This window comes from Pongo abelii, chromosome X (assembly GCF_028885655.2).
Source record: "Pongo abelii isolate AG06213 chromosome X, NHGRI_mPonAbe1-v2.0_pri, whole genome shotgun sequence".
Taxonomy (NCBI): domain Eukaryota; kingdom Metazoa; phylum Chordata; class Mammalia; order Primates; family Hominidae; genus Pongo; species Pongo abelii.
This window is the reverse complement of record NC_072008.2, coordinates 79,201,017-79,210,231: the sequence shown is the minus strand read 5'-3', so window position 1 is coordinate 79,210,231 and position 9,215 is coordinate 79,201,017. Positions and strand designations below refer to the sequence as shown.

The 9,215-nt window shown below is 40.9% G+C and overlaps 1 long non-coding RNA gene across 4 annotated transcripts in view; it reads left to right on the top strand.

Moving 5' to 3' along the window:
• The first annotated feature begins 1,147 nt into the window (after positions 1–1,147).
• The window catches only part of LOC103889068 (uncharacterized), a 30,758-nt gene continuing 22,690 nt past the window's right edge, over positions 1,148–9,215 (top strand). For all 4 annotated transcript variants that reach the window (XR_010138939.1, XR_008518106.1, XR_008518105.1 and 1 more), the window contains exons 1-2: positions 1,148–3,127; positions 4,152–8,804. This is a non-coding gene — a long non-coding RNA (uncharacterized LOC103889068). The remainder of the gene's footprint in view (positions 3,128–4,151; positions 8,805–9,215) is intronic.

Genomic DNA, 9,215 nt, shown 5'->3' with positions numbered 1-9,215 from the left:
CCTGTGCCTGCTGTCCACTGCCGCTAAGGCCTGCTGCTGCCATTCAGGCGTGTCTCTCTCTCTCTCTCTCTCTCTTTCATGCTGCTCTCTCCACCCCATCTTGGGACGGCCAGCTCTAAGAATTCCTGCTACGACACTGAATTCAACCAGGAGGTAAAGGAACGATGTAGGGGAAGAACAGAACATGGAGGGCGGCGGAGGGAACTTGGGCCAGGAAGATCCTTAATTTGTGCATTTTTCCAGTTCACGGGAGGAAAAAATGGAATACGTTACAGGCCCAAGTTTTCCAAAAGGATGTGGAGCATTTGCTTCCCATTGTGAAAGGAATGCGGATTCCTTTCCTCTAACTAGAGTCAAGGCACCTGAGCATCGGTGTTTTCCATAATTTTCCCTGTTTAAAACATTTGTGGCTCGTCATTTGTAGCAGATGTATTTAAAGGGCGAGGCCTTAGGATTATGTTCATCCGATGGTTTGTGAGAGTTTTCCTTGCCTTTGTTCAGGTTGACCGGTCTTATGTGAATCCTGGGGTACTCTAGCCCCCTCCCTTGGAGTTGGGACCGATTCCATCTAGATCTAAGATTCACTCTGATCACCTGCAACGCCTTCTTTCCCCGATTCAACTTCCCTAGTTTATCGCATCTACCCGCATTAGGGAAGGCTGGTAATGGCTCTCCTTGGGCACTGGGGCAGAATTGTGGCGAGAAACACGTCCAGATAGCATCGGGCATGCATAACGTATACAAATGGGAGCAAGAAGGGAGAGGACTAGCGCGGTGCGCAGGGTATTTGAGAGGCTGGATGAGGAGGCGCGGCGCCGAGGGGCGGCGCTCAAGCTTACAGTATTTGAGAAGACCTGAGTTAAGGGGAGGGGCTCCAGTGGGGAGGGGAGAGGGAGGCACGCATGCGCAAGGCTTGAATGGAGTCGGGTTTGGAGGATTAGAAGGTCGGGAAGGGAAGGACTCGCAGGCATATTTACGAACGCAAAGTTGCTAGGAGTTGGTACCAGCGTTTGGGAGGTAGAGGTGGCGCTCATGCGTATTTGAGACAACATCTGGATGGTTGGGGAGAACGGTGAGGAGGAAGCGGCGCGCATGCGTATTTCAGACGGAGTGCCGGGGAGGGGAGGCGCTCAGCGTTCGGGTAATTAAGGTTGCAAAATGGCGAGGGGGGAGGTAAGCTGTCTTTGCTTGGCCATCTTGGGCTAGCAGGCCTTGCAGAGAACTACCTTTTTAGCTGAGTGAAGGGATCAACCTGAGTTGGAGTTCTCCTATGCTGTGGCCAGATCCACTAGAAATTAACCCAGAATCTTAGCCTCTCACTGGCCTATCGGTAAGTGGGTACAAAAATGAGGAGGCGATGATGACTCTGCAAAAGGTTGCGGCAGCTGGCGGTGCGTAGGAAATGCGTAAAAAGGGAGCACTTGGAGACAGGCCACATTTGGGCAGTACGCATTCGGAGGGCTGTCTCTGGCTTTCCGATCTTGGGTCACTGTACTTGGCTGTGAATACAGTCACCCCATCAGAGTAGCAAAACACTGTGGTTGTAGTGTGAGAATCTAATGTTAATGTTGGCCGAAAGCCCTTGATTTTCTCCCCTGAGAACATAGGCGTGAGGATTTGGATGTGTTTCCAAATGCTTGTTACTCTTTGCCGTAAACCTGGAATTTGGACCTATGGCTGCCTGGGACTCATACTGTCGTGGAGAAAGATTGAAAAGTAGTTAATGGCAGTGGTGGTATGAAGGTAACCTGGGCTTTCACCCTTTCCTTTATTTTTTCTTCTATAGAACTTTCAGCACGGTTTTGTCAAAGGAGAAGATTAGAGTTTCTATTTTAAAGGCAGATGTACTGTCATGACTCTTTGAAGACTTGCTGTTAATCGCTAAAACTAGTAAGTTAGCACTTAGATACAGACATAGTTAGAAGGGGCACAGGATTAAAAAGTGAAAAAAACATCTTTTCCCAATAATCCTAGCTATGATTTCATGGTGGTCCTTTTCCTTCTCTGGACCTATTTCTCTCTCGCGCTCATTTATTTATTCACTTTTAGACAGTCTTGCTCCGTCGCCCAGGCTGGAGTGCGGTGGCGCGATCTCAGCTCACTACAACCTCCGCCTCCCGGGTTCAAGCGATTCTGATGCCTCCGCCTCCCGGGTTCAAGCGATTCTGATGCCTCAGCCTCCCAAGTAGTAGCTGGGGTTACAGGTGCGCGCCACCACGCCCGGCTAGTTTTTGTATTTTTAGTAGAGACGGGGTTTTGCCATGTTGGCCAGGCTGGTCTCGAACTCCCGGCCTCAAGTGATTGGCCTCCCAAAGTGCTGGGATTACAAGCGTGAGCCACCACGCCCGGCCGCTGGGCCTATTTCTCTATCTGTAATAATGATTAAACGTCAATAGCACTTACTACGTTCGAGGTTCTGGTCTGCGTGCTTTTACATAGGCCGTAACTTATTTGGTACTCTCTACAATCTTACGAAACAGCAGTACTGTTATTAAGTTTTTACAAATGACAAATTTGAGGGACACGAGACTAATTTGTTCAAGGCTTTACAGCCAGTTGAATGGCTGAGACTGGGTTTTTATCCAGGTGGGATGGCTCCAGAAGCATGTGCTCTTAAGCATTATGCTTTATTCCCTAAAAAGAGGAGGCGAATTTAAAGGAACCTTCTTTTATGATTTCAAAATTTGTTTGTAACTAACCAAAACCATATGAGAAAGACCTGTTTTCTGTTTCTGACTGTGCAGACTACAGGGTTACATACCTAGGAGACAAAAGGTAAAGAATTGTTGATTTGGTGCCTAGTGGGGTAGCTATCCTTAACTACCCTTGTCTTCTGTGCTTTTTGTTATGCAGAGGGTCTAAAATGGCCGACTGCGGCAGGCTGGACACACCCTTCTTGTTTTGCCTGATTTTCTGTCTGATCTAATGCTTTGAGACATCTAACCAGTCATTTGCCGCAGTAGTTCTTTTTTAACCCATTATTAGTATTTCGTGTTGATCTAAATATACAATAGTAATGGAAAGGTTATTGTCTTTTTTCTTGTAATAAAAGACTGAAAATACATTTGTTTTATTTTTATTATTTGCTTAGGATACGTTCGTGGAAGTGGAGTTAGTACATCAAAGGGTATGAACATTTTAAACTCTCAGTATCTATTGCCAAATTTCTTCCTAAAAAGGTTGTATCAATTTTTACTCATACAAGCGCTGAATGTTGTTGTTTTTTAATTTTTAATGGATAAAAACCAGTATTAATTTTTCATTTGCTTATTAGTTTGGATTTGCTTCTTCCATATATATCTCAGCAGTTTTCTTTCATGTAATGATAGTTCATATCTTATGTTGATTTATGCGTTGAAGTTTTAGTTGACTGCTTATTATTATGTGTTTGAGTGTGTTCTGTAAATAAAGATTAGTACTCAGACTTTTGTAATGTTATAAATACCTACTCCATGTTATTGTTTGCCTCTTAATTTTTGTCTTTAAATTTTTGGTTAGTAGAGATTTGAAATTATTTGACAAATTTATCTTCTATTTTGTGATTTTTATTCTATTGTTTAAATTTGAATAGCTCCCTCAGTCTAGAAATTTGGTAAATATTGTAACTTTGCCTGAGGGTAACTATCAAGCATGGGAGAAAAAACATCCATGATTTTACCACCCAGAGATAACTATTGTTAATACATTTATTCACTTTATTCTCTGCATTTTTCTATGCAGTTGATAATATATGTGTACTATTTTATATTGTGTTTTGTTTTTAACATTATAACATGCGTATGTCCATGTTAAACATTCTTTGTAATTGTCACTGTTTCATGATGTTCTGTTGTATGGAAGTATTTTACAGATTTTCAGTATTTTAAATTATGTAATGAGTATCTTTTCATTTGGTTTTTATTATTTATTTTGGGTTGTTTATCGAAGAGACTTCTAGAATTAGTTATTTGTCAAAAGATTTGAACATTATAAAGAATTGGCATATTTACTTTTCAAAAAATTAATGTCAGTTTTTGTACCCAGTCATTTAGGTATTTATAAAAAATGCTTTGCTTTTTTTTTTTTTTTTTTTTTTTTTTTTGCTGACTCCATATGTAAATGAATGAATGGTATCTCTGGGTTTTTTTTGTTTTTGTTTTTTTTTGAGACAGGCTCTCCCCCTGTCGCCCAGGCTGGAGTATAGTGGCGTGATCATGGCTCACTGAAGCCTCGACTTCCAGGGCTCCAGACATCCTCCTACCTCAGCCTCCTGAGTAGCGGGAGTACAGGTGTGTGCCACCATGTCCAGCTAATTTTTAAATTTTTTTGTAGAGATGGAGTTTTGACATGTTGCTCAGGCTTGTCTTGAACTCCTGGGCTCAAATGATTTTCCCACCCTGGCTTCCCAAAATGCTGGGATTACAGGGGTGAGCCGCCATACCTGGCCGATATCTTTGTTTTGTGATACAGTTCTCTGATTATTAGTGAGGCTGGACTTTTAGATCTTAATTACTAGCTCTTATTTCCTTTTGTGAATTATTCAATTTGTGCCTGAATGTTATTTGTAAGTTGCAAATGTCGTTTGTTGCAGATATGCTCCCAGTAGTATTTGTTGCCATTGAGTCTGAAGAAATGTTTGCAATTCCAAATATAACTGCTGTGTGGATACATGTCTGGTTCTTGGTAGCCATTTTGAGATAACATTTGTCTGACCTCTATCTTATTTTTGTTTTTATTTTTAGAGTGGAGGTCTTGCCCAGGCTGGTCTCGAACTCCTGGGCTCAAGCGATCCTTCTGCCTCGGCCTCCCAAAGTGCTGGGACTACAGGCATAAGCCACCTTGCCCGGCCTTGTCTGACCTTTAAATAGAAATCCATTTCTTTTTATCTAAAAGGAAAGCACTTTTGAGTACTGTACAACAGTGGTGCTTCCTGGCTCTGGGCATGGGGAGAAGACAGGGCAACATTTTGTCCCTAATGAGAAACTAATTTAGACAAGAAACAAAACAGTGGTCCCTTCTCCCCCATCCATTCAGGGACTGGTCTTATTTTAAATATTTCTGAGTGGACTGAGGGAGGATATGGGCAATAGTGAAATGTCCACATTTATGCATACTGTTAAATGCTTTGGGGATGTGAAATGCTAATAGGAACACACTAGCACGTGAGAAGGCACCAGGAGTGGGCTAATTGGCAGAAAGGAACAGTGTATAGGCAAGAGCAGTGTAATAACTTTAGGGGAAAATAGTATGTTAAGCTTATTAAATAACAGCCTCATAGAGACATCGGGTCCCAAAACAGTGATCTCAGTATAACTGTCAACAACTTGCTGATGTTATCAGCCCTATTTGCTGGTCAGAGACAAAAAAGCCATTAAAAACCTAGGTATGATTAAGAAAGGTATGAGGCACAGAAAAATGCCATCCTATCTTTGTATAAAACTATCTGAACCAAATAACTATTACAGGGGTAATCTTGCCTCAAGGAGTCTGTTACTATCACTCACATGATTTTGAAAAGGGAGTGGGCAGTGTGTTACCTCTCTGTTTCATTTTTCTTGTTTATAATACATAGGTGAATTAGATATTCTCAAAGGTCTTGGAGGGGTCTAATTCTGGTTTCCTGAAACTGAATGTTATTTCTAGTTTGGAGAATCTGTTTAATTATGTTTATTAAATAAACTTTTCTAACTTATTCCTACTCTGATCTGTATATTATCTATTTTGTATTTAATAACATTCTAACTTTTTTTTTTCAGTGAAGGATGAGGATTATTGGATTTAGAAGTGCCAAATGAGCTGTTACTTACTGCTTCTTGCTATCCAGTTACACTGGGTTAATCCAGTTAGTTGTAAGCTCCCATTTTTCAGCATTTTGCTAGCTGTAGATATTAAACCAGGCTTATGTGGGTAGTAGGGTGGGGAGGTTAAGAGGAGTATAAGCAAAAAGGAAAAAAAAAAGGCTCATGTTTTAGAAGAGGGGGTTGAGAAGTTCCTTTATTGGAAGTCTGTGCACGGAAGTCCCATTTTCCATCATGCCAGTGTCTAGTTCCCAATTCCGTCTATGGCCACGGGTTAGGGAAAGCCTGAATATTTGAAATAACCGAAAAGCATTTAACCTTTGATTTCTATAATTTGTTCCTCCCCTCTCTTGATGTTACAGCCAGCAGCAGCCTGGAGCAGCACCCCCTGGGAAGAAATTTTACATCGGCCATTATAATACAACCTGATAAGTGTTGTAGCACTTATCAGATTGTATTGTAATTGTCTGTGTATATGCCTGTCTCTCTTCCTGTTATCAGTTAGACTGTGAGCTCCTTGAGGGCAAGGAAGGTGTCTTCATCTCCAGAGCCCAGCCTGGCACATTAGTAGGCCTCAGTAAATGTTTATTAGATGAATAAATGAATGACTCATCAGCAAACATTTATTGTGTGCCTGCTAAAGTGAGCTCCACAGGCTCTGGATTGTCAGCTGTTTCTTCAAAAAGCATGTGGTCAGAAACTTGATATTTCTGTATATATCTTCCTAAGAGTTTCTCATGAGACAATGCCATTTTTGTGTTTGGATTTCAGTCCTTGATATTTACAGATATTGCAACTGTTGCTATTGCTGACACTTGCTTTCTTGGTGGGACTTGAGTGATAACTGTTAGGTTGGGGCCTCATCCTCAGGGCCCAGGTAATCATCCAAATAGTATTCTTAGATAGGACTTTGCATTTTTCTTTCTTTCTTTTTTTTTTTTTTTTTTTTTTTTAAGAGACAAGTTCTCACTCTGTTGCCCAGGCTGGAGTGCAATGGTGCGATCACGGGTCACTGCAGCCTCGAACTCCTAGGCTCAGGTGATCCTTCCACCTCAGCATTCTGAGTTAGGACTATAGGTGTGTGCCACCACCCCTGGCTAATGTTTGTATTTTTCGTAGGGAAGGGGTCTCGTTATGGTGCCCAGGCTGTTCTTGAACTCCTGGACTCAAGCAATCTACCTCCTTCAGCCTCCCAGAGTGCTGGGATTACAGGTGTGAGCCACTGCACCCAACCAGACTCCATATTCTAAACCAAGAGTGGGCAAACTTTATTGCCCATGGGCTACCTGTTTTTGCAAATACCGTTCTATATTGGAACACAGCCATGTTCATTCATCGATGTTTTACTTGGGGCCGCTTTTGCGGCCCAGTGGCACAATTAAGTAGCCATTAGGTTGGTGCAAAAGTAGTTGCTGTTTTCGCCATTAAATATATTGGAGACATTGTGGCCCACAAAGCCTTTGTAGAAAAAGATCTGTGGCTACTCTGGATCATCACTCGACAGTGGTGGTTTCATTCCTCATTCCATTCACCAAACCAGAAATTCATATTTATTTACTTCATTTGTCATTGCTTGTGACAAGTCTTTTTCCTCTTTTACAGATAAGCCAGCTAACACATGTTTTAAATTAGAAGATTTTAAGACCTCCCCCAGGGTCCTGCAGTCAGTCAGTTATACCCTGCCCTGCAATATCAAGCTTTGAACCTCTACTCTAGAAATACCTTTTATTATATTCAAACTTGAAGCACGTGGACATAGCATGCTTTGGTGCCTTCGTCCTTGCCCCCCTCCTTCCTACACAGTTCTTTGCAATGAGAATATGGGAAATAAGGACTTAATGTGAGATAAGGCAGAAAGGTAAGCTGAGGCAAATGTTTAGAGCGTCCCTAACACTAATTTTTAAATGAAGAAGTGGGGTGTCTGAAATATTCATTTATTTAGACGTATACAGGTAGTGAGCCTGACTTCCAAGAGCTTAGAGCCGCTTCTCTTGTGCCTCCTCAACTTTACATGTACTATCTTGGTAACCTGCCTATGAATACATTTTGATTCATTTCATTTCATTAAAAAGTCGGAGAGCTCGAAGTCATATTTGAGAAAGCTAAATCTAAAACAAAATGGAGGAAACACTGAATAGGCTCATCTCGTTGGATAGGATCATCCTAGGAATAAAATATAATAGAAGGAAAGGTCTTACGCCATATTTTTAAAGCTGCTTGCTGGATTTTTCCCAAAATTTTATTGTAAAAGTTGTCAAAAATACAAACAGAAAGTTGAAAGAATTGTATGGTGAAAAGCCATGTACCCAACACCTAGATTTTATAATTAACATTTAACTATACAGTCATGTGTTGCTTAAAGACAGGATATGTTCTGAGTAATGGATCATTAAGTCATTCTGTTGTTGTGTGAACATCATAGGGGAGTGTACTTATACAAACCTAGATGGTATAGCTTACTACACACCTAGGCTATATGGTATAGCCTATTCCTCCTAGGCTACAAACCTGTGCAGCATGTTGCTGTATTGAATACTGTAGGCATTTGGAATACAATGGTAAGTATTTGTATATCCAAACATATCTAACATAGAAAAGGTACAGTAAAAACATGGTGTTATTATCTTATGGGACTACCATTGTATATGCGCCTGTGACTGAAATGTTACTATAAGATTCAGGACTGTTTGTGTTATCACATTAACTCATCTTTGTTGAATAGGTTTTAAAAATCTGTCTCTCTTCTATGTTAATGTCATCTGTATCTCACCCATCATGGTGCTGAAAAAGTTTCTTTTCATTCTTATTTGTGTCTTCTAAGTCAGCATGAATACCAGCACAGCCCAACTATGTCTAAGCAGATCTGTGCAGGAATGAGAGTCCCAGGGAGAGAATCCACGTTGTTTCTGAAAGAAAATGGCTATAGCTCACTGTTGTTTACTGGAAATAGTAGGGGGAAGGAAAGATGGAAGTCCAGGTCCAGTGTCATATGCTGCCCTGCACCTTACTCACTTCTCTGCCTTTAGGGTAGGTGGTTTTCTGAGCAGCTTCTGCTTGGTTCTCTCCTTTAAGGCTTGCTAAAGGAGAAACAACAATGTCGTATTGAAATGCCAATGAGGCAATATTTAGCATTAGAATAACTCTTTGGAATTGTAGCAAATGGAATTTTAGTTTGGGCTACTGTTTAATAGTATTCTTTGAGCCTTTTCTGTTAGCAACAGCTGCAGTTTCAATTAGGAAGCACCATGAAATTTTGTTTATCTTTATCCATGGACATGATAATGGTAAATGTTACCTGTTTGTGTCTATCTCCTTTGATTTAAACTCAAGGGTAGAGATGTGTTTTACCGATCTTTGCAAATCTCTTACACTGTAAGGTTTGTATTCATTTATAGGGATATACCCCCAAATATATGTTTAACCTTATTTAAAAAAAGA